Source organism: Triturus cristatus, chromosome 3_2, assembly GCF_964204655.1.
Source record: "Triturus cristatus chromosome 3_2, aTriCri1.1, whole genome shotgun sequence".
Taxonomy (NCBI): domain Eukaryota; kingdom Metazoa; phylum Chordata; class Amphibia; order Caudata; family Salamandridae; genus Triturus; species Triturus cristatus.
The window spans coordinates 996,980,874-997,006,273 of NC_140584.1; the positions used below are offsets into that span (position 1 = coordinate 996,980,874).

Consider the following 25,400-nt stretch of genomic DNA (forward strand, 5'->3'; position numbering starts at 1 on the left):
ATCAATAGTACCAAGAGGCCTGCTTCCACAAATATGCACGTTATTACCCAAGCTGATGCACATCTAGCGCCTCGTGCAGCCCATAGAGCTATTATCACCTAATGAGGCATCCTTATTTGGGGCCACTAGCCAGTGATTTACAACAGCCTCATCAGCAGCTAAACCGTAAATTCAAGAAGCTATTAACAAGTAGTAATTTGTATGCTCGAATCACTGCTATGTAGAGAAGTAAAATGGCACCTCAGCAGGCGCGCAATCCAATGAGCAATCTTGTCAGCAATATATGCATTCCAGTGTTTACGGACTGCCTATATTAGTGACGGAACAGTATAGTATATTCAGCAGGCAGGCGCCCTACTCATTAAACCATCACCCAGTATGCATCTTTATTCTCAAGGCCACCGCTGTGTAGAAAGGAGTAACATTACCCCATTCATGCTTTTAGTGCATTGATAGATTGTGTACAGTGGAGGGGTCCTGCAAGCATTGTGGGAGCGATGAGAGCTGTGTTACTCCCCGCTTACCTCCTCCCATATAAAGGAGCCAACGCTGTCTCTGCTCCTTGTCCCGGGATTTTAAACAAGCTGTTGCCGGTGCACCCCACACAGCACTTGAGGAGGGGGAGGAACAGCAGAGAGAGTGGGGTGGGGGTGGAGGAGGGAGGGGAGGGAAAGAGAAGACACGTGTGACGGCCTGGAAAGCAGATGCCTTGGTGAACTCTGCCTGATCCTTAGTTTAGCACGCCTCCTCAGATAACAGAACAACCATAAAACTGAAAGACGCCGTAGACTCGGTGTCCCAAGGGCGTGTACAAAAAAGCCACGGGGCGGTAACCAAAAACCCTGCAGAGCAATGAGAACACAGGGTTTTAAATAAATATTGACATTGCCCAATAGAAAGTATGGGCGGGATTACAAGTCCCTCTCCTAAAATACTTTTAACCCAATATGTCTCGCTACGCGTGCAGCGCATGCACGCTGCAACGCTAGGCAACACCTAAAAAGGTCAAACAAAAGTAGCCTTTGAATATCTCCCCAAAAGAGATTAAGCCCACCTGAAGTCTAATAACATCAAATGTGATCAAGTTACGAAGACCTAAATGCTTTCGCCAAGATACTTCTTCTGTTTGATCAATTTTAGGATTAGAAACAAAAATCCAGGTACAATAGTCATAAATTACTTTAATGCACACGTTTTTTCATATTAACCCTTCTTTAAGGGCAGCAGGGAACAGCAACCAAAACACATTCTGCATGTCAATTATTAGTGGGTAGTTCCCTCTATACTCCCTTATGTGGGTGTTGGGGGAGAAGGAAAATGTGTTGTGAGGTGCATTCTACAACTAGCAGATACACAGGTGATTCCTAGATTAACAGGCGGATAGCTGATATAAGGAAAGAAAATGTGATAGCCACCCACTTGCACATTTTAACTGACCCGTAAGTCCCTAGTATGCAGGGCCTGTAAGTTAAATGTCATTAGTGGACTGCAGCACCTACAGTGCCTTTCACTATAGTGACAGTGTAAAACTTGGTTTCTGTTCTACCATAGAAGCCTGACTGTGGCAGTTTACACACTGCAATTCGACCAGTCAAAATAAACCATTTTGACAGGTCAAAACCTGCCTTGTAATAATATTAAGTTACCCCTAAGTATGTCTTATAGCCCACAAGGCAGGGTGCATGGTATTAAAAGTATGACATGTCGAAATTTAATTTTAACATGTCCTTACATTGACTAGCACCCAAAAGCAAATTTTCACTGCAGCAGACCTAGCTGTCCTATTTACAAAAACAGTTACATCAGTGAAGAAGCGATAAACCTCAGAATCATCATCTAAGACAAATTCAACCTTCTGCAGGGATGGGGAATTCTATAGCCAGACGCCCAGGACATATTGTTTGGGGTCAAGGGCAACAAGTTTTAATGTGTATTTTGTCCTTGGGACAAGTAGGCCCAACCCCCTACAACACAAACCCTTTGGCTGCCAGATTGCAGTAACACGTTATGGATCAGAACAGGGCACTGTCTGCAGTTAAGGTAATATTTATGTCCATGTGTTAATGCTGTTCAAACCGGTATATATGGTTCATTAATGCAAAGCCTTTATTATTAGGGTAAGTGCTCTAAGTAAATGTTGTAAGCGCGGACTGCACTACTGACAATGGTTCCAGTATCCAGTATAAAAATGTGCACACACGTTTTCAAAGTTTAGCAATATGATGCTGTGTATAATGCTCCCAGACTTCTCTCTGATTGGATGCAAATATTTACAGAAGCTTGAAAGCAAGATTGAGGAGTATTTGCTTTCAAACAAATTGTTCACAAAAAAATGCAAGTAGGAATAAAACATTTAGCTAAACTACTGTAAACCTTTAGGTACCATTTCTTTACAGCATCATTTAGTAAAATGTGTTGATGCATGCTAGTATTACCCTAAGAAGATTCATAATGGAAAATCATTGTAACCAGTTTCAATAAGATTACTGGAAACATAAAAATAAACAAATATTGGCAAAGCCAGCAAGTCTTAAATTGGTGGTCAGCCTTTTGGTTTTGTTAATGTGTGACTTGTTTTGGCATGGTTTTTGTAAAACCTTATTGGTGAGGGAGCTGCTGGGTCCTTACCATTATAACAAACATTGGCAAAAGCAATAACTGTTTTTGGGTCTCAAAAAGCACACATTTCCACAGTAGTTCGTGGCACTGAACAAAAAACTATGTTGTGTGCCGATATGCTCCTTGTGAAAGAGCAGAATGATGTCACTCACAGTGAAGCCAGTGATAGAGAGAGACATAATTTACACAACAGGTCATGGTTAATGCCAGACCTAATTAGGGGCCCAATTATAAAGAAAGTCTCAAAAGTGCACCCATGGTATATGTCCTTGCATTAAGTGCAGATATCCAACTTTTGTGAATTCACAAGAGTTTACAGAAGTGGGCTAAGAAATAGTACTCCTGGAAAATATTTGTCAACTGCATTTTAGCATGAGCAAATATGCATGTCTAGATTTGCTCACGTGAAAATCTGAGTGTTTACAAGTGATTTTTCCCTCCAAGAAATTTTTTCCCAACCCTGGAAGAAGTTTCACATCTGCCATTGTCAGGAGTAAAGTTTCAACCTTTCTTGGTATGGGAAAAGATTAGATAAGAGTGAAAACCTTTAAAACATGCAAGTTAGTAGGTTTGCACAGACCCTGGAGCTACTGCATACCTCTACCTTCAGCCCCAGTATGCAGATCTGTGGAAACGTGGCAATGTAAAGGAATGGATCGTATTCAAACCCTACTATGGTATGAGCCCTGGCATAATCAGAGCTCTTATATAATGAGATTGCTGCCATAATTTGCCACCGCATTACATATAACAAAAGGGACAAGTGGATTTTGTAACAGGACAAGTAGGTTTATGAAGCAATCTGCACCATGGACAAGTAGATATTTTATTAAATTCCACATCCCCGCTTCTGAAATTTCTGAAAAAGATTTTCAAGTGGCTCCCAAAGAACACCAAGCAGATGGTCATCCAAGCCTTCATCAGCAGTAGACTGTACTACAAGAATATGCCAGAATCCTAAAACATCTCACAAGCAGCCTACAGACAACACACAATACTGCTGCTCTACTCATCCTCAATGTCCCTCGAAGGGAACACATTATACTGCACCTCAGGAAGCTCCATTGGCTACCAATACACAACAGAGTAATGTTCAAGCTTCTCACCCACACATACAAGGCTCTCCACATTAAAGGGCCAGGAAACTTCAACAATCAAATCCAGCTATATTTGAATTAAAGACTGTAGGGCTTCAAATATATGGTTAGAATGTTAAATGAAGAAGTTAGGATTCAAACAAGTGATGTGCAGATTACACACAGATCTTTTCAGTTGGTATGTTAAGCACCTGATCTAGCCTACCAGTATACTATAGAGACTTTCTAGATGGAGCGTGGCTTAAACAGGAGGACGTGCTCTAGACAAGCTCTGCTCTTCACCACGATGATCTGGCATTTATCCTAATGGGAGCTCACCATCCACAGACACAAGCTTCCCGCTCCATGTTTCCTGCCCACTATGCTGCAGTAAAAAGAGAAACCGCCGCTGTGAGAGGTGCGGAAAAGGCACTATGGTCTTCAATCGTAGAGGCCTGGAGATGGGCCTGGGACCCATTTGGCACAACTACTGGTCTGGACCCTCTGTCTGATGGTGCAGTGCAGCAAAAAATGTGATGGTGAGCCGCTACTCTGGTCTGTCAAGTGAGGGTTCAAGGGGCTACAGACTTCAGTGCTCTGGGGTGCAGCATGCCTGCCAATCCCAGCGTGTCTGAATGAGTGTGACACAGCCCAGTGACTGAAACGGACAATGGTGCTTGCCGGCATGTGGTGAATGTGAGCTCCCATGGGCGCTACTTTAACGGAGCTGGGGCTGCCTGGAAGGTGCCACACGAGTGGGACCTACTGTACTTAAGCCCCGGCCTTAAAGAGGCTGTGCTGCCCCCTGCGGTACTCCCCTGTTGCTGGTGCCCATTGGAGTTAGGGCTGCTGCAATAAGGGCTATTTTGAGCGCTGCTGCTGGCTGCTCCCGGCTCCACCTGCAGTGAGATGAAGCAGCGTTCTACAGCACCTGTGGTCAGCCGGAATCTACACGTGGGCATACTGAAGTTGTGAAGTGTTATACAGGTGGAGTGGGTGAGGCATCCCTGGGGAGACTACTTGCCCCCGTTCAGCTGATGATCTTGTTGCAGTGCAACTATGGATCCCCCTTGAGCCCCTGACTGGACAATGTGTGCGGTCGCCCGGAGGCCCTGAGCCTCCTTTGCCAATACATGTACACCTTTGAGCAACTCAAGACGGAAGCTGGAATCTCCCCTGAACTGGCATAGACCTGGGCCCAATGGGTGACTACTCCTACTCCTGTGCATCCTTGTTCAATCCGCTGTGATTGTCCATGTGGCTTACCGTGTTATGTACTAATGGGGCTGCATGTGCTACCGCGCTCAAGGACCCTGAATGGCGCAAGTTAGTGGGCCCTCTCTGCAGTGAGTGTGCCGTCAACTGCTACATTGGCAGCACAGAACTACGGCAGCACAGAACTTCCCCAGAGCTGACCACCACACAACTTGCACCACCTGTGACAGCATAGAACGGGCTGGTTTCTGTATACAACTGCTACCGGGTACCTGAAGACTTGGGGCTGCACGTGCTGCTGTGTCCCTCCCCTTGCTTGGGACTGGCAGGCAGACCCTAGCCGGTGGCGTGGAGTTGCATCAACTGGAGCAGTTGGGTCTCAGTGCAATTGGACGCCCACAAACGAGTACACATGGCGCGTCTTCAAAGCACTCTGCTGAGCCGGACAGGCTACTGCGTAGCACTGGCCCCACCGATGGTTCCGCTCCCCCACTGTCATAAGCGACAAACTGGATGCTGTTCCTGACACAGTGGCCAAAATTGGTACTACTCTGAAGGCCACACGGGCGTCCTTGGAAAGTAAGAGACACGGTAATGACATATCTGATGCTGCTACATGCGGATCACTGCAAACTGGCAGATAAGATGCATACTGCTGAGCTGACCATTGCGGAGCTTCAGCCAAAGGCTCACGAACTTAACTCTTCGATGCGCCTGATGGCGGAGCATGTGGCAGTCCTAAAATGCCACATGGAGGATGAAGAGGGCCGCTCATGCAGCAACAATGTACGCATCATTTTATTTTACCGTACTGGCTCAGTTGGTTGGGGAAATACGGGGCTGGGCTGTTCACAGTTGTGGTAGGCACTTTCTAGGTGCGCATTACAGTTTGGCTGCCCGTCTTAGCATGTTCTCCAGCATGCCGTATTGCACAGATTGGGTGAAGAACATGCACAGCCTTTCTGCTCCTGTTGGAGCTCCGAACCAAGGCGCTCGGACTAATCACAATTCGGCTGTCATGCAGCATCGTGATTGACTAGGGGATTCTGGGAGCCTGTGTGCCTCCTGTTGCCGGAGAAGAGGACGGACGAGAGGAGTCGGCGGACCGTACCAAGTTATTTGTTTTGTATTGTTTTTATTCTCCCATCTTCCTCTCCCCCCACCTGCCCCACCCCGTGGGGTAGCAGCCACTACTGCCGCCTAGACAGCCGCTCCATTCTCTTGCGCTCTATATATGCACCAAACTCGGAACATACCATCTTCTTCTACATGCTCTCGAACACTTTATTGAGATGGAGTGATACACTGTGGTTCATCAGGGTCATTTTAGCAGTGTTGTAGACTCAACCCTTGATCACTCCTCTCCCCACCAACCCGCTCAACTGCGTCCTCCAATGCACAAATGCTCACAGATTGGCTCCAACAATGGCAGCTGGTCGATATGTGGCATTCCCGAAATCTGGATACGAGGGTGTATTCCTTCTATTCCGTATTTCACAGCGTGCATGTCAGCAATAACAGACTGGTTGGGGATCCATCGCTACTTTCCTTTATCACGCAGGTGGAATACATGGGCCCTACCCATTCCAATCACAACTGCCACATCCTTCAACTGTAATGGGAAGTCGACCCACCTCCCATCCCTACCTTGCGCTTCCAGCCTATTCCGAGCTTCTCTGGGATCCGCGATTGAGGACAACTTTGATCACAATTCTGGCAATGCCTACACTAAATTGATCAAATGGACGCCTTCAAGGTGACACTGCCGGGACACTGTCTAGGCATGCAAGGGAATATGAGGCAACTACTTAACACAGACATTACTAAGTTAGAAAATACCCTCCTAGAACTGGATACTCGAATGGCTAACGATCCCAAAACTGCCGAGGAGTTGGCATAAGCGTGGAGTGAACACGTCAAGCTGTTAGAAAGACTGAGCTGCCTTAACTATGCTGTGCATTCGGCTTGCATGCATGCCACAGCTGACAGAGTTGGATGGCTCTTGGCCTGGTTTACCAGGCAGGCTCAGCCTCAACGCCCCATAATGGCCCTACGTTCCAAAACAGGTTCTATCCTCTAAACATAACACGCTATCCACAAAGAGCTTACACAACACTATACACAGATATATCAGTTAATTACAGGCACAAGACTGGATGACTGCGACCCCTTCTTTGCCAATCTGACACTGCCCCGCATTACCGCGGACCAGAGAACAGAACTGGTTGACCCGATTACACTGGTGGAAATTAAAGATACAATTGCAGCTTTGGCCACTGGCAAGTTCTCCGGACCAGACAGTATACTGGTGGAACTGTACGAGGCATATGCGTCCCAACTAGCTTCACACTTATTGACAATGTACAAAGAAGCCCTCTCCATTGGCAGTCTCTCTGACTCTCAGAGAGGCAACAGTCATTGCCTTGCCTAAACCCAACAAAGATCCCCTACTAGTCGGCTCCTACAGGCCACTAGCTCTGCTCAATACTGATTATAAGGTGCAGATGAAAATACTGGCGGACTGCCTGGCACCCCTGGTCCCGACTTTGGTTCACCCGGGTCAGAACAGGTTCGTTCCTGCTCGCAACACCTCCCGGAATTTGCATTTCTTCTTTAGAGTCATGACTTATGCCCGACATGAGTTGCCTGATGCTGAATGCCTGCTCTTTGATCTTAAAAAGGCCTTTGACTCCTTGAAGTGTTAGTATCTCTTTGCTGTGCTATCCCGCTATGGTATTGGCCACTGCTTTCTGCAATTACTAAAACTGTTACGTGTCAACCCCCTAATTAGGGTCAAGATGGGGCCCCATCTTTTGGATGTCATTACCATACACAGGGGGATGAGACAGGGCGGCCCGCTTTTGCCACTATTGTTTTAGCTGGCAATTTAACTCCTGGCACTGGCAATGCGCTACTGGGGGATACAGTGGGATATCCCTCTGGGCGATGGGATACATACGATGCTGTTATATGCAGACGATATGCTGCTGTACATACACGGCACGCACAACATTCATGACACGATTGCTTCAACTCTGGCCCATTTTGCAACCATCTCCAGACTGCAAATTAATTGGATGAAATCTTGCCTCTTCCCCTTTCTCCCTGATGTCCTAAATTCATACTTTGTTCTCGGTGGGACACAGACTGGCAGCAACACACATTCAGATATCTAGGGGTGTGGGTTTATCGCTCCCTGACTAATCTTTTTAATGCCGCTCGGTCAGTAACATCATTGCGCGACCAGAGAGCCTTCTGGCACATGTTGCATCTGGCAGTTGAAGGGAGTGTGGCGTTGCTAAAAATGGTGGTCTTGCCCCGTCTTCTGTATTTCTTTACTGATCTTCCTATACACATCCCTGGTGCATTCTTCTGCACGTTTGATCAACAAGTCTGAGAATTCATCTTGAAAAAGTCGAGGGGTAGGGTGGCGTTGGCATAACTCTGCTCACCCACTGTCAGGGGGGTTAGCCACTCTGCATTTCAAGCAGTACTACCTTGCTGCCCAAGTTCAATGGGCAACCCAGTGGCTGGCAGGTTTACACCTGTTGTACACAGCCACGCCCTCCCCTAGCTTGAGCCTGTCTGCTATTTTGCATCTATTTCACCCTTGCACACTAACACGGGTGCCTGAATCACTATTGCTGGGGATTGCGTATCATTGTTTTCATAGATGCCTATGTATCACTAACCATGGGTTCCCCTATGCCCCAGGATTGGCACTGCTGGGTACAAGGCCTGTGGGGCCCACATCAACAGCTGAGCTGGCATCATGGTATGCAGCGGGCTTACACACGCTGGGGGACCTCTATGGGAATTGGGAATTGGCAATGTATGAGAGGCTAATGGAGGAGGATGGCTTACCTCCTGGTTAATTTTTGCTTCACAATTCAGTACTTGCTACGCTGGGGCACCACTGGGGCGAAGCGACTACCGAACTGCCCATACATCTTACGTTGGTTTGCTGATTCACCCCTCTCCCACACTACTCCACAGCTCCCCCCTTTGCGTCACCGCTGGAAGCGGATTTGCCACGTCCTTGCACTGAGAAGGAATGGGATGTCTTACAGGAAGGTCCACGACACGTGCCACACACGGCCTGATTCAAGCTTATCTACATTGTACATAGGGCTTATCTCACACCTGCCAACATCAATTGATGTTATCATAGGGAGGATGCAGCTTGCCCACGCTGTTCCGATGAAGATGCTGACTTACACATGCTTTGGCCCTGCCCCCACTTACACACATATTGGACCAGCATCACCTCAAGCATATCTGCCTACACTGAAAGCATGGAGCTGCATAAGTGGGTAACAGACCTGCATAATTGAGAAATATGTCTCCTGGGATTGTTTAGAAGGAGGAAGAAACACAGGGTTACCTCCTGCCTCCTAGACTTGCCTTTTATAGTGGCTAAGCATCTTATTTCTCGTAGATGGAAATACCCAAAGCCCCCACCAGTCACAGCTTGGGAGCATCCAATGCTAACCTGGGAGCAAACAAAAAGTGTAGCCCTGCATAGAGTAAACACACTTGGGCTGAGAAAGTACCCCATTGCTACTTACTGGGACCCATTTTAGCTGATTTGCAGTCTAATCACTCACCTGCGACAGGGGCAGTAGCCCTGGCACATACTGTATATACAACACCCCTCACGCACAATCTCACTGGGGTCGTTGGTGGTGGATATTCCACACACTAACTGTCTGAGATGACAGACAGGGGGAATGGGGGCAGGCGGCTGAGTTGTGGAAATCGTTATGATGTTTCAATTGGGTTTTATAGCTTCACATTTATCTAAATCTATTTCCTATAACAGATATGTTTCGACTGACGCGCCGCCTTTCTTATGCTTTATAGCAGGGGTTGCCATATAGAAGTTCTATTACTTGCGCAAGTATATACATTTAGATTGTATGTCCTATTCTGGAGCTCAGCTCAAGTGTTTCTCATATTTTTCAACACTAATCCTTTATGGGCTCTGAAATAGCATGCCTCTCGCCAGAAAAGCGCTTCAACACCCATCCGGGATAACAGGTGCTATATGAATGCAAACCTTCCTTCCCCTTCTATCCCTCCGCTATACTTCTCACTACAAATAACTGACTAATATCCACCACTCAAATTACTTTCATATTTCACCATACTAATTCACCACTAATCCTTTAATTCACCACTAATCGTTTATGGGTTTCCGGAGTAGCGTGCTTCAACACCCCATCAGGGGTAACAAGCGCTATATAAATATCAACGTTTTTCCTCTTCTATCCTTCTACTATCCTTCTGAATCCAAATAACTGACTAACCTATCCACCACTTAAAATTTACTTGCATGTTTCACTATACTAATTCAACACTAATCCTCTATGGGTGCCAGTGTAGCGTGCTACTTGCCGAAAAAGCGCTTCGACGCCTCGTCAGGGGTAGTAAGCGCTATACAAACGCAATTGCAATACAATAACAATATTGCACGAGCTTACTGGGGCACACTCATCTCTATGATTCAACCGTTGTTGGAATTTCAGGAATTGCACTATGTTAAAATTATATGCCAGCATGTTTTCAACTGTGTATCGTCTCTTGCTATGTCACTGTATTGTGCGGAAAATAAAAAACTTCAATAAACAGATTTTTTTTAAAAGGAGAGAGACTTGATAAACACAGCTCTCCCTCAGGTGCCATTACCACTGAGGCTGTCTCAAACCCCCTTCAGTGACTTATAAAGTCAGCCAGAACAGTCATTTAGACACACAGCAGCCACACTCCATATCCTCACTTAGTGGAGTTTGAATGAGAACACTAGATGGCGCCAGACACTGCGTAGATTCTGGGTCTATGCCCAGCTATATAACAAAACACTAAACTACTTCGCCCACCAAGATGATAAAACAGAGTTGGGCGCACATTGGAAAAATTTGAATTAATTATACACTATGGATATTTAACAAAATCAAGGGAAAATAAACACCAACATGTCACTCCTGAAGAACGCCTAACATGCGTGCCTGGCAATAGAGCCCCCTAGCGAAGAACTTAAGATGCATGTAAAAAGCACGCTGCGCGTTAATCAAACAAAAAACATTCCCCCGGTATGGAATTTCGTCCACAGTGTACCCTGTTGTGAAGCTCTCCCGTATTATTTCCAGGGCTCGCAGCGTGTAAACGCCTCTGCCTCACACCGCACGCGCCACCCAACCTCTTATTCCCTCACCTGCTTCGCCTGCCCCGGCTCCTCCGCAGTTTAACGCTGCCGAGTCAGCCTACCTTGCTCACTCAATGTCAGTACCGTCTTTTCCTGCTTAACCTTCGACCGAGGCTGAGACCAGGGCAAGCACCGCCCCCTTTGCATAACTCTACCAACCTCTGCTGGCTGCCCTGGGACCCAGTCTGGCACACAGCCGCCGCAAACAAAGCATCGAGATGCTTCCAAGTCACCTACACTGCTTTTAACTACTACTGAAATTCCGCATATGGGGGATTTGCTTTTTAGAACTCCAGTTTAAGTCCTGCCCTGTGAGCGTAGCACGCCCCTCTGCCGCATTCTTTTTTATTAGGTCTGGCTAGAGCCAGCTTTGTGGCTATTTTACGCTTTCTAGAATATTCATAATATAAACATGCATACATGCATACATGCAGACATACAGCTTTCTCCATCCACTGGTCTGCTGAAGTGTCATTCACATTTTGCTTTCGTTCATCAGGGCTTACAGCATCTTACAGGTGGGGCAACGGGCCAGCCATGTTCACCCATGGGCTGTGTGGTAGTGAGTGGCTGCATTGTGCCTAATCACATGCGTACAGATCCTGAAAATGAATGCCCTTCAGTGCCAGGGCTGCAGGATCACTCATATGTTTTTTAGGTGATAGCCAAGATTTTTTTTTTAACTTATTTCAAATGTTTGTAAAAAAACAAAGATTGGATCAATGTTTGTTTGCTGTGTTTATTCAGAGCATTTATGCATGCATGAGTTGCTGGGACACTCACGTTTCACGTTATCGTTTTTTTTAAACATATTTTAAGTGTTTGCACAAAAAATTCAAGCTTTCAGCAGCTGCACCAGTCCCCAGTGTCTTTCAGCAGAGAGAACTCTCCTTGGTCATCTTCTTATATTTTCCTTTTTCCTGCACGCATCAGGTGTTAGACTAACATATTTTAGTGTGGCGGTCCGCATCACTGCACGAAAATGCAAAGTCACACATTTATAGCGCCTCAGCCAAGCCGCAGCGCTACTAATTAGCACTGACTGAGTAAACAAGCATTGAAAATGCAATAGGTCTCGCCTTTGATTAAGTTAAAGCCATTTGCTTTGCTAATGGTATTGTATAGCAAAGCAAATGGCTTTAACTTAATGAAAGGCGAGACCTATTGCATTTGTAATGCTTGTTTTTGAAGGCGGCCGCACTGCTGCTGTGCGCCTGCAACACATGTGGCAGACAATTTGTAACTGACAGCTGTCCTGCAAGGCTTCCGGTGCGGCCTTACTGGCGACAGTGTCAGCGCCACGCAAAAATGTACGCACTGCCAGCAACACACAACTTGAGCACTCCTGCAATCTGAGGCAGTCAACCCACTCCACAATGTGTGCCTGCAGCACCATGCGACCAGAGCACTGGCAGCACCATTCACAAAGTGTGCACAGCCCAAGGCCACACAATGTATGTCGCAGACAGCATCACCCAAAATTAATGTGTGCGACTAAACAATCAAACAGACGCACCCTTCACAATCTAGGGGGGTGGTGAGAGGTGAACTAATGCAGTGTAAGGAGGTAAAGGAAGATAGTATGTATGAGTAGGAGGTATAGAGAGGAGAGAGGTGGTGAGGGACGGGTGAGAGAGGACGGTGATATTGGGAGTTGAGTGTGTATAGTGGGAGTGTGGGAGAGATGAGAGGGGAAGTGGGTGGAGCAACAATCAGCCAGCCTGGAGTGTAGCTCACGCAGATTTGTAAAATTATTTAAAGCACTTTAGAGTGCAATTGCTGCAGCATGGTGTAAGAGAAAGAGAAGGGTGCGCTAGAAATACCTGGTAGTCTAGCAGTGGTTAATGTCTGTAGACAGCACTGGGAGAAGCCATTCCCATGCCTCCTTACTCTTCCCAAGCTGGGTTCTCAGGCAGCTGCAATGTAAGGCTGGGAGCGAGACAGCAGCATGTTATGCTGAATGCTATCACCACCTATGGCAGTTTCCATACAGACAGGCTGAGGGAGAGGCGATACGAAAGCTGAAGAATTCTAAAGATGGATAATGTTAATGTCTGTTTATCGCAGCACTCCCGGGTCTTCCCCCACCCTCTCGTGCTCCAGGGTGAGGTTAGAGCCCAGCCTAAAGTTCCAGAACAAGGTATTACATTGCTTAACTACAAACCGAAGGTGACATGGGGAGCGCCTGCAGAACGGGTTGCATGGATAAGGAGGAACACTTAAAATGAGCGAGAGTACGGAAGTGGTGTCTGGGTAAAGGGGAAGCCGTGATCTGAGTAGTTAGTGGGAGAGATGGGGACCGCAGCAAAGCATTCTCGGAGGGTAACAGCAGAGGTTGCCCAGCACTGGGAGCTAACAGGAGCGATCAGGGGGCAGCACAGACCGGGACGGTAGAGTACCTGTGCACGGGCAGAGCGACTGAGGTAGGGAGCAGAGAGGAGCAGTGTCAGGATGCTCCACAAGACTTACCTCTGCTTGTGCAGCGATTCCGCAGAGATGACAGGAGCGCCCGTCCCTGCACCCACCTGACCCTCGTGGACCGTAGAACCCAGCAGGGATGAGATGGACGCAGGGAAAGGAGCCTGAATGAAAGCGGTAGGTAGGGGTGCAGGGTATCTCGGAATGACCTACAAAGAGGAAGACTATGGTCAGTGAAGAACCCCCAACCACCGTGGAAAAACACACAGAGCTAGGTCCTGTCCTAGACTCAGGGAACTCACCCTTACTGCGGGGACGCCGGTCGCTACACGGCAGTAGCGCAGGTGAAGTGCTGAGGACAGGCTATGCAGTAAAGCAAATGTCGGTGCTCCCACACCGTGGTCAGTGGAAAGCAATCTAGCTTCCCAATAACAACCCTGGAAGCGGCACTCAGAGTTTAAACCCTGCTCCCGAGTAGAGAAAACAAAACAGCAAGGCGCTTCTGCGAAAGATCAACGGAAACTCCTCAATGGCAATTCAGCACATACACATTGGCAAAATCATCAAATGGAAAATTCAGCAATGGAAATTCAGAAATGGCGCTCTGCGCGATAAGGCAAAACCAACGGTGGCAAAATCATCAAAGGCAAAATCAGCAATGGAAATCAGAAATGGCGCTCTGCGCGTTTAGGCAAAACAAACTGTGGCAAATCATCAATAGGCAAAATCAGCAATGGAAATCAGAAATGGCGCTCTGCGCGATAAGGCAAAACAAACTGGCAAAACTGGCAAAATCATCAATAGGCAAAATCAGCAATGGCAGGCTCACTTCCCACACAGACACAAAAACAGGGGAACCCTTCAACAGCCCGGGAAGTCTAGGGGGCAAGGGTTTGGAAAACCTGAGAAGCCTGGACTGGTTCCGAAGTGTGGACGAAGGTAGAAGCAGGGTTCCAGTGGAGAGGGACGGCGTTCACTTCCGCTTGGCTTCAGGACGGTTAATCTCGCTCCTCGCGGCTCGGGTACTTCAAGAGAATCCGAAGCGCCGAGCCGGCGGGAAACGCGGCGTATAAGCGTTTCCCCCGGAAGCGCTTCCTTGACCCTAGTGCCCAGTGAACGACTAGACCGGTACTCGACTTCCGCCCGGAAGTGAGTATTCCGGGTCGTCTCTGTGTGTGCGTCTTCGTGGAGGGGGACGGCAAGCGCCGTAACGTGACAAGCAGGTGATGCTGGTACAGGCCGGGTGTCGGCTGGGCTGCACTACGGAGGCTGTTGTGCGACAGGTTCTAGCCGACTAAGCCTGTGGTGTTAACGAATCTACTCACCTACACGGATCCCATTCCAATCAATGAGGGCTAAGCTCCCGCCGTTGTGTCAGGCCCTATTATTAACTGACTGCACTTGTGAGGACGCCATGACACCAGCACTCCTCGCCGCTCAAGCTCCAGTACAAAGTAAAGGTAGATGCGCAGCTGCCATAATTAAATGTAAAAAAAAAAAGCCATTGTGCAAAGGCAGCCGCTTGTTTATATAAGCGCGATGCAAAAATAAACACACGGCCAAAGGCTACTGAAAAAAAAAAATTGTGCCGACATGACTAATCAAGCAGAGAATGTACCGCCGCAAGTAAAGTATCTAGTCCCAGGGGCGGGGCCAAAATCAGGACAGGGTGGCAACAAGGAGGGACTAGGAAGCCTCCTTTTCAATCGTGAGCCAGCGTTTTGCATGTAGGATTACGCTAGCGAATGAAAAAGATTGGAGGGGCTTCAAGTCCGCCTCTGAAAGCTTTGGAATCCGTATTGATTCCAAGAAGCCCTCGCATGGCGAGATGACAAGTGCAGCACATGCGCACTGCTAACACAAGGCGAGACCTAAAAATGGCAGCACGCGTATGTGCTGCTGTGGCAGGCTTGGACTCAGCTTGCTCTGGCTACAATGTGCAACAATCACCAACACCATGGCATTCAGATTCACGTTAACGGATGAGAGTCTGCAATGATTTGCCCAGTGAGTATGAGTCATGCTCTCAGACTGCAGTTACTCACTTAGGTATCTCCTAATCTATATGTAACTTACTTTTAGATCATTCTGAGCTTGTAAGTGTACAGCTCAGTCACAGTCTGCTCACAGTTCAGCATCAGTCTCCGGCTGTGTTGCGAAACCTCAGTCGGTGCTGTAGTGACCACCTGGTCACTGTTCTAGTTGTTGCCAGTACCAGCCACACACCGAGGGCTGGATTACACCCCACCCCACACCCATCCAGCACAGGCGTCACTGGACATGTGACCCTGACAATAAAAGGGGCCAGGCGCACGTTCCCTGGGCCAGTTCTACTATCTAAGTACCATGTGTGTCTGTGTCATTACTATGCATGTATGAGGGCCTAGGGCCCTACAGCATTACATTGGCTACTAGCTGGACCTGTCTGCGTGTGCAGCCTTCTTGTTTGGTGGTTGAAGGAGGAGAGTGCTGCCTGCATCGAGGGCACCCCCTGCCAGCAGCCTGATCACCCACGGGGCATGAACGGTGATCGGGAGTCCACCTCGCACCTGGTGTGCCCACAAGTGCTGCGTGGCGGCACATGAAAAAGAGTGACTACGGGGTTGGAAGTGGCACGTCTGGTCAGGAACGCAAAGTGAGGACAAAGTGCAACAGAGGCGCCGTAAGCATACCGATGCTATGTACCCACACAGGACGTTGTAAGCTGCCCCCCCCCCCTTCAGCTGCTGTGAGTGGGTGCAAGACGAAGGCCATCAGCTGCTCTGCGAGAGGGCCGTGCAGCAAAGCACAGGAGTGGCAAGAGGCCCACCGATAATAGGTGTGCCCCAAACCCAGTAGAGCCAGTGTGGGCAAGAAGAACCTTGAATCCACCGGGAAGGGGTGGACGGTGCCCCCATCGGATCAATTTCTGCTCAGCGAGGATGTCCCGTGAAGAGAACCTACTACAGCTCCTGGTAGGAGAGATGTGCCAGGGTGAAAGCGGGGCTGCGCCTGCATGGTGCGAGATCGCCACGGCCCTTGTGAGTGACTCCAAGGATGGCTCTGCTTGGCAGAGGCCGTAGACTTCCGGCAAGAGTGAGGAGCGGTAGAAATGGCACACCGAAGTTGCGGGTTTCAACGCAGCCAAATAAAAAAAAAAAAACAAAGAAGAGAGAACACCTACCTTGGTGCGAGGTTGTAACATTGCGCCGTGATGCTGGGCGCTAGGACCTCCTCGGCTGAGGAGGCGTGTTGTGAGGGCGGGATAAGGGAGGAGGCAGAGGCATGCCCGGGTAATGGGCAGTAGAAAGTAGGCATGAGATAGGAAAGGTCGCAAATAAAGAAGCTTGTGAAATCCTGATCCAGTGTCCGTGTCCTGTGTACGAAGGACACTACATCTGGCGACGAGGGTGGCCACGGCCCATGCGGTGTGGGTGTGTGTAGCCCTGTGACTGCGGCAGCCGGGAGGAGCTGCGCGAGCGTGTGGAGCGCTCCTCAGGATTCACGTGGCGCAGTTCGGGAGCCTACCCCGAATGCGTTCATTACGGCGGGTTGCGACGCGGGTGCCCACCCCGGTTGCGTCTGGAGTGCCGTCAGACGGAGGGGTAGCTGAGAGCGCCGACGCTAGAGTGGCGGAAAGAGTGCAGGACACCTGCGGCCCCCCCCGACAGTGGAGTGGCGTGATGGTCTCACGTTCCTTGCACGCAAAGACGATCTGGGTGCCCACCCCAGTCAAGTGTCTCCTGTGCCCTGATTACCTGTGGGTGAGTGCCTTCCTTCGTACCCGAGTGCTGGATGAGGCCCGGTTGCCTGAGACGCTGCTGCCGGTGTGTGCGAGGCTGCATCACGAGGGGCGCGTGAGTTGGCAGCGGCCATCTTTAAGTCAGGCGCCTGCACCAATCCCCTGCGAGGAATCCCTGGCGGCCATTTTGAAGTCAGGCGAGGTTCAGAAACCAACACCAAGCAGTGGTAAATGCAACTGAAAAGCCTAAAAGTCATCAAGCACTGGTAAATGCAACGGAATGATCTGAAATTCATCAAGCACTGGCAAATTCGACGGAAAAGCTTAAAAGTCATCAAGCATTTGGTAAATGCAACTGAATAGTCGGAAATTCATCAAGCACTGGCGAATTCAAATGAAAAAGCCTAAATGTCATCAAGCATTGGTAAATGCAACTGAATGGTCAGAAATTCATCAAGCACTGACAAATTCAAATGTAAGAGCCTAAAAAGTCATCAAGCACTGATACATGCAACTTAATGATCTGGAAGTCATCAAGCACTGGCAAATTCGAATGAACGAGTTTCAGAGTCATCAATCATTAGTAAATGTGACTGACTAACCTGAACGTCAATCCCGCATTGATACACTCACCTGAGAAACTGTGAAACCTTGGCGAGCACTGATAAGTTCAACTGAAAGGCTGTTTTCCTCACCATGTCTACCCCACCATCTCCTCGAGCAGGCTCGGCGCAAGCCAATACTGGACACATGGGGATGCTCGGAGTGTCGTTTCTGCGCCCACCCGAACCGCTGGTCCTTGAAACAGGAGAAGGTATGGGTCTTCGGTGGAAGGCGTGGCTTGAGGACTTTGAAGATTTTATGAAAGGGTCGCACATGACGGACACCGGTCAACAGCTAATAGCACTACGCAATCTCATAGGAAAAGATGTCGGCCAAATCATAAAAGAACTCCCTGAAGCCGATGTGGTATCTTACACGGATGTGTGTGTAGCCCTAAACCGGAAATTTTTGCATAAAAAGAACATTGATTATGAGAGATACACGTTTAACCTGGGGGCTCAAGAAAAAGAAGAGCCCATGTGTGCCTTCATCCCTCGCCTTAGACGTCTGGCATGCTATTGCGAGATTGACTCTTTTTCGACCGAAGATGCCCTTCGTCTGAGGGTCATTGAAGGATGTCAGTCCGAATCATTAAGACGGAAACTGTTAAAGAAAAGCTATTCGCTGGACGAAATTGAAGAGATGACACGGGTGCATGATCAGGCTGAGGAGCATGCCAAAAAGATGGAAGCAGGGAGAAGTGAGAAACGCGAACAAGCTTTCAGACTTCAATCCCGCAACACACGCAGATATTCTCCAGTGAAGCAGAGGTCTTCGCGGTCCAAGATGCAACAGCAGCCTGTACACCAACGACGTCGTAGCTCCAGTCGAAATAACAGTCGGCAGGAGAGGCATCTTAAATGTTATCGGTGTGGCTATGACTTTCCCAACACGGACTGGTGCCCCGCTATGGGTCAGAAATGCCGGAAGTGTGGAGGGGAGAACCACTTCAAGAACATGTGCGGAAGTTACAGAAAAAACAAACAGAAAGATCAGGAAAGGTCATCTCGATCTGTGAGCACGCGTCATCAGGCCAAAGCAGTACGTGATCACAGAGACTCGTCAACAGGATCCTCCCGTTCCAGCTGCCAATCTCGCTGAAGCTATAGATCTCGACACACACCGTCTCAAGAATCAAGATCACTGTCTCCGATCTCGCAGGACAGTGATGAATATGTGTGTATGGTCACTGACCCTGACAGATTGAAGAAATACCCTTGGCTCAGCATCCAAGTCGGCAAACACCGGACTAAATTTGTGATGGACAGCGGAGCCTCTTTAAACTATATGCCAGTAGTGGAATATCAGCAAATTAAACCACCCCCGCGACTAAGCCCGGCTCATGTGAGGGTGTACACGTGGATGTCAAAAAACCACTCCCATGTTTGGGGAAGTTTTCAATGCATCTTACATATAAAGATCGTACCATTCCTGCGTACATCCACGTCATTGAAGGACCAGAGGCTGACTGCCTTCTGAGTCTTCCGACTGCCGAGTGTCTCAGACTAGTGGACATTTTGTACAGGGTTGATGACGAACTTGATGTGGCTCGGAAATTTCCAAAACTATTTGTTGGCCTGGGAAAGATGGCTCATTGCCAAGTTTGATTACATATCAACGAACAAATAGCTCCAGTAGCCCAACACCATCGACGGGTACCTTTTCATCTCCAGCAAGCAGTTGAACAAGAGCTACAAGATCTCCTCGCAGCCGACATCATTGAAAGGACAGATGGACCTACACCCTGGGTCTCTCCGGTAGTTGTAGTGCCGAAAAGAGGGGAACCTGACAAAGTCCGGCTGTGTGTCGACATGAGGGCGCCTAACACCGCCATTGAAAGAGAAAGACACGCAGGGCCACATATCAGTGACATGATTAAGTCACTCAATGGAGCAAGAATATTCTCCAAACTGGATCTCAATAAAGGTTATCATCAACTGGAATTTCATGAGCAGTCGCGTTAAATCAGGACTTTTTCAACCAACCTTGGCCTCTTCCGATATAAAAGACTCAGTTTCGGAGTATCGTCCGCTGCTGAAATTTTTCAAGAAGCCATTAGGAAAACGATTCATCACATCCCCAATGCCCTCAACTATAGCGATGATATCCTGGTGTATGGGTCCAAAACACAAGAACATGACACTGCCTTAGAACGAGTCTGTCATGCACTAATGGAAGCTAATCTCACATTAAATAAAGCCAAGTGTGAGTTCCACAAGTCCACATTGAAGTTCTTTGGCCATATCTTTTCCCAGGCGGGAATGAGACCAGATCCAGACAAAGTGGCGGCGCTGAATGACACCCCCAGCCCCCGGGACGCAGGAGACGTTCGCTCCTTCTTAAGGATGGCCAGCTACTGTGCTCGGTATATCCAAAACTATGCAACCATCAGCCATCCCCTGAGACAGCTCACAAAACAAGGTCACCGATTCCAGTGGTCAGCGGGATGTGAACAAGCATTCAATGAAATTAAAGCGGCTGTGGAGTCAGCCGACAACATGGCCTACTTTGATCCGAAAAAAAAGACAGAAATTACTGTAGATGCCAGTCCTGTGGGGTTGGGAGCAATTTTAGCTCAATATGACTCAGAAGGTGATCAAAGATACATAATCGCATACGCAAGCAGAAGTCTGTCTGAGACAGAGAAAGCATATTCACAGCCCGAAAAAGAAAGCTTGGCTGTTGTCTGGGCCTGTGAGCATTTCCACATTTTCATATACGGAAAACACTTTACGCTAATCACCAATCATCAGGCCCTCATTACCATTTTTGGAAATCCTCGAGCCAAGATGCCACCGAGAATAGAACGCTGCGGCCTTCGCCTCCAAGAATACACGTACACCATTGTGCACAAGCCCGGAAAAGCAGAGAACTCTGCTGATTATATGTCAAGACACCCTAAAGAAACAACAAAGTGCAGATCATCTGTAGCCGAGGAATATATCTGCTTCGTGGTGGATCAGGCCCGACCACCAGCAGTCCCGCTGGTGGCCATCTTAGGTGCCACTCTCGAAGCTGTCACTCTGCGAGAGGTCAAGCGCCGTATACAGAGCAATGACTGGAGACACTTAGATGTTGACACTCCAAACAGTGCTGTTGACAGACATGAACTTGCAGCCTTCAAGCACATGAAGGAGGAACTGTCAGTAGCCACAAATGGTCTGATACTAAGAGACAATCGAATAGTCATCCCGAAACACTTAAGGCAAGGCATCATCAACCTGGCACATGAAGGTCACAGAGGCATTGTGGCCACCAAGAGAGCCCTGAGGGAGCGAGTATGGTTTCCAGTCCTAGATCAAATGGTAGAGATCACACTGAAGGACTGTCCCCAATGCCAACTGGTCGGTTGACCTGATCCTCCAGCACCGCTGCAAATGTCCCGATTGCCTGAGGGTGTGTGGCAGCAAATTGCTGTAGACCTTTTTGGGCCATTTAAGTCGGGACAATATATCCTGGCCATCATGGATGAGTATTCACGGTTCCCGATTGCACAACTCATTACATCAACCAGAGCGTCCAGCACAATACCTGTGTTGGATGAAGTGTTTGCCGCTTGGGGCATTCCCAAAATAGTGAAAACAGATAATGGGCCCCCATTCAACAGTCAAGATTTCGCAGACTTTGCCAAACATCTCAACTTCAAGCATCGCAAGATTACCCCTCTGTGGCCACAGGCTAACAGAATGATCGAGAGATTTATGTCCACTTTAAAGAAAGCCATCCAACAGGCTGAAGCGTCGCGACAAGACATTCAAAAGGTCTTAAATGAAGTCCTGCGGGCGTATAGAAACACGCCTCACTCTACCACTGGTAAGTGTCCCGCGACCCTGATGCTGGGCCGGCCAGTGCGCACCAGGATACCCATGGTTGACTGGACTGATGAGGCAGTAATCCATGGGTCTGACCCAGATGACATAGCTAGCATTGATCGACTCAGGAAAGAGAGGATGAAGACTTATGCAGATCGTCGCAGAAGAGCTGCCCCACCCGTGATCCACGAAGGTGACTGGGTACTAGTGAAACAAGAGCAGCAAAAGAAGACTGACTGTCGTTTTCATGAAACTCCTCTAGTGGTCACCAAACAAAAAGGAACTATGATCACTGTGGAATCGGATGATAAGAGAATCACCAGGAATGTGGCGCACTTTCAGAAGTGCAGACCTAAAGTCAAAGAACTACTAGATGGTCCTACCACCGGAGAACTGAGATGAAGTGCAACCGAAATCGGTGATCATTCACCGAGAGCGATTCCTGGTGGAGGAGAACCAGACTGTCCAGACGTCACTGGTCGTCCCTGCCGAACTATCAAGAAGCCGAGTCGTCTGATCGAAGAACTGTAACTAGGTGATATTACGTTTGGTTATTTAAAAAAAATAAAAAAAGAGAGTGATTTAATGTTGGAAGGTGGATATCTGACTATGGTTACCCCCAACTTTTTGCCTAGTGTCTAGCTGGTTTTTCGACTTTGTTGGCCTGAGATCCTGCCATTCAGGGTCTCAGGCTGTCTGCTCTCTCTTTAAAATGGACTCCATGTACCCTAGGTACATTCCCAATTGGTAAGGATCACCTTATTGGACCCTGTACAGTGTACCCTAGGTACCCAGGGCATAGGTGTACCCTAGGCCTCCCAGGGGCTGCAGCATGTATTATGCCACCCCTGGTCTGGCCTTCCAATCAGACACAACTGGCTGATCACTCAGCTGGGGCAAGGTCGTGTAATCACCCCTTGCTTAGATATAGTATGCCTATATCTACCCTTATATATAGACACATGTGTACCTATCAGTCACTCCTATGGCAGGCCTTAACAATCCTGGAGGCAGAGTGCTTGGTAACATGTGAGATGGTGCTCTAGCATGAGCTGAGCCTGTCTGCAGCTTTCGGAACCATGTCCTTATAGCTGTTCTATGATATAGCCTACCATATACTCTTAAAGTGCCTTATAATCTTAAACGGTTATGGTAACTATGGTTTGGCTTTATCAAAACATGTCGTGTAAGGTGTCTAACACTTTGGAATAATACCCCCATACCATTTCTGGTGATGAGGATATTATTCCCCCCTTCTAGAGGGAGAGACATGTTAAAATCCTACTTTGCTGTTTAACTCTAACCAAAGCGTCAGCATCACAAAATGGATGCTGCTGCCACGACACAAGTCTGACCACCTGCAGCTGGGAGTGATCCCAGCCAGGGAGGCCTGGACAATAGGTTTCCTGCTTGGGGAGGTGCTAGCACCTCCCCAGACAGCCTTTAGTGTATTGGGGCAGGGTGGGCTGAAAGGAATGAGACATGCCTGGGGCACACAAGGTGTTCCTTGCATAGTCCAATTCAAACCGGCGCTGGGGCACTCCAGCCCCAGCTCTGGCGCGAAACTGGACAAAGGGAAGTGGGTGTAACCACCCCCTCCCAGGTCCCACCCATAAGGCGTGACCTAGCAGGTATCCCAGTCCCCCAGATTAGTATAAGAGTGGGAGTTGGGCCTCAAGACTTTGGATTATCCTGAACCTGCAAACTTGAACAGAAACTCTGGACCTTCGACATTCGACGAAAGAAGAAGACTGAAGAATCTCCCTTGTGGCCAAGGAGTGGCTACCCTGTGCAAACAGGCACCATCAAGAGACTACCCTTTGCTTTGCCCACGTTCTACGAGGAACCGACTGCAGAGCCCGACCAGAGCCTTGACTTCCAGACTTCTCCGACCCTGATCCACAGCAGAGCTGAGATCCGTGGAGGCGACGAGCGACGTGGGACCGGCTACCTGGGAAAAGTGGCTAGTAACTTCAAGCGCAGCTTCTGAGGCACCCTCGAAGTTGTGCACCGGGGATTGAGAAGCCCCAACCCCAAGCATCATCTGCACCGAAGATCAGCCCCCCACACTTCACGAGTTCTGCGTGGGGCCCTTCTGCATTTTCCTGCTTGCCGCGTCTGTCCGGTTGCTTGCCCGCTGGCTAGTGGCCTTTGTGACGACGCACCCTGAAATCTTCTGCGCTGGTTTGGCTCCTCCAGACTGGCTCCCGCTTCTCTGCAAAGAAGAAGCACCCCAGACCTTCCTGGTCTGCACCAGAAGCAAGTCCTCCGTTCTCCGTGGGTTCCGCTTGCCAAGGCTTGGGGAGTCCTAGTCCAACTTCGACGCCGCCGACAGCAAGAGCCTTCGTGGGACAGCTCGCCTCCTGGTCCTGGTCATCCTCGACGCTTCCTGGTCCTCCTGGCTGCAGCGACAAGCTTCACCTTCACCTGCAATCTTCACGACATCGCCTGGTTCCTTCCTGGTTCCACGTGGTCACTGGCTAGTGACCTTGACTCTGTCCCTTCTGCTTGCAGGTCTCCTCTCTTCTTGATCCCAGCCTTGGGATCCACCGGACACTCTTCACTGACTGCCTGTCAGCATCTTTCTTCAGGCATCCATAGGAGTCGACGACGAAAACCGACGCAACTTCACCCCTATGCACCCGCAGCCTGTGGGCTAGGTAACTTGGGTACTCCGGTGCTCATCAGGATAGTGACTATCCTAGTGTCTAGTTTTCCAGTCTCGACTTCCTAGCTACTCCGGAAGTGTCCTAAATCTATCGTTTTCTAAACTGTACTATTGCTAGTGACTTTTACGCATTACGCGGGAGTGTTTCCACTCTGCACACGAATCCCGTGGGCCTCCCACTTCCTAACTAACGCTAGTGTAGTGTAGCCCCAGCGATTCCCTAGGCCTAGGCCTATTCTATTTCCGTGACAGTGGTCCTTATACCACTTACTTAGTATATGGTTTGCGTGGCCCCTAGGGCCTAACTGTATTACTTACCTGTGTGACTTAATGTATGCTTAAATAAGACTGTGTTGTACTTACCTCTAATCTCATAAAGAGTGCTGAGGGTTTGACTAGAATAAATACACTTTATTTTATATATATATCTGTTGTGGTGTCCTTTCATTTGGTATTCAAGGGATTATATATGGTATCACAGCTGGCTTCACATGCCATTCAGAGTTTAGCCTAAGACTGCTCTTGTCCATGCTACCACTAGGATAGCTGGTCTATAAGGTTGACTTTACAACCAATCACCATAAGGGTATTTGGACTGATATAAGGTGTACACTAGAACTAGTGACCTCATACATCAGGCCAACTTCTCACATTGGTGGCAGCGGTGGGATCTGAGCTTGCTGTTGTAATACCATTGTAATCTTGAGATACTAAATTGAAAGATCACACAGATATTGTCTAGGTACATATAACATAGATTATAATACTTAAGTCCTACTGGACTTAGTAGTTGTAGGTTGAAGGGAGTAACACACCCTGACTACAACTACTAGAGAGGTTTAGTAGATACAACTAGTGTAGGTAGGTGCACACACCACACCCTCACTAGAATCATGTCCCTGAATGGAGATCACACTGATGCTCCCTCAGGAGAGGAGAATCCTAGACAGGTTCCCTCTAGATATGATGCATTCACTTTCCAGGAGATGAGACAACTGTGTACCTCCAGGAGATTAAAACAGGGTTCCAACCCTACCCTTAGACAGCTAGTGGAGCTTCTGGA

At 48.5% G+C, this 25,400-nt stretch overlaps 1 protein-coding gene across 1 annotated transcript in view; it reads right to left on the reverse strand.

Annotated features, from left to right (window-relative positions):
• Window positions 1–11,228, reverse strand: part of LOC146858973 (N-acyl-aromatic-L-amino acid amidohydrolase (carboxylate-forming)-like) — a 174,436-nt gene extending 163,208 nt beyond the window's left edge. The window contains exon 1 of the mRNA XM_085649613.1: window positions 11,125–11,228. The gene's annotated coding sequence lies outside the window, so the exon portion shown is untranslated. The remainder of the gene's footprint in view (window positions 1–11,124) is intronic.
• Between the last annotated feature and the right edge of the window lie 14,172 nt (window positions 11,229–25,400).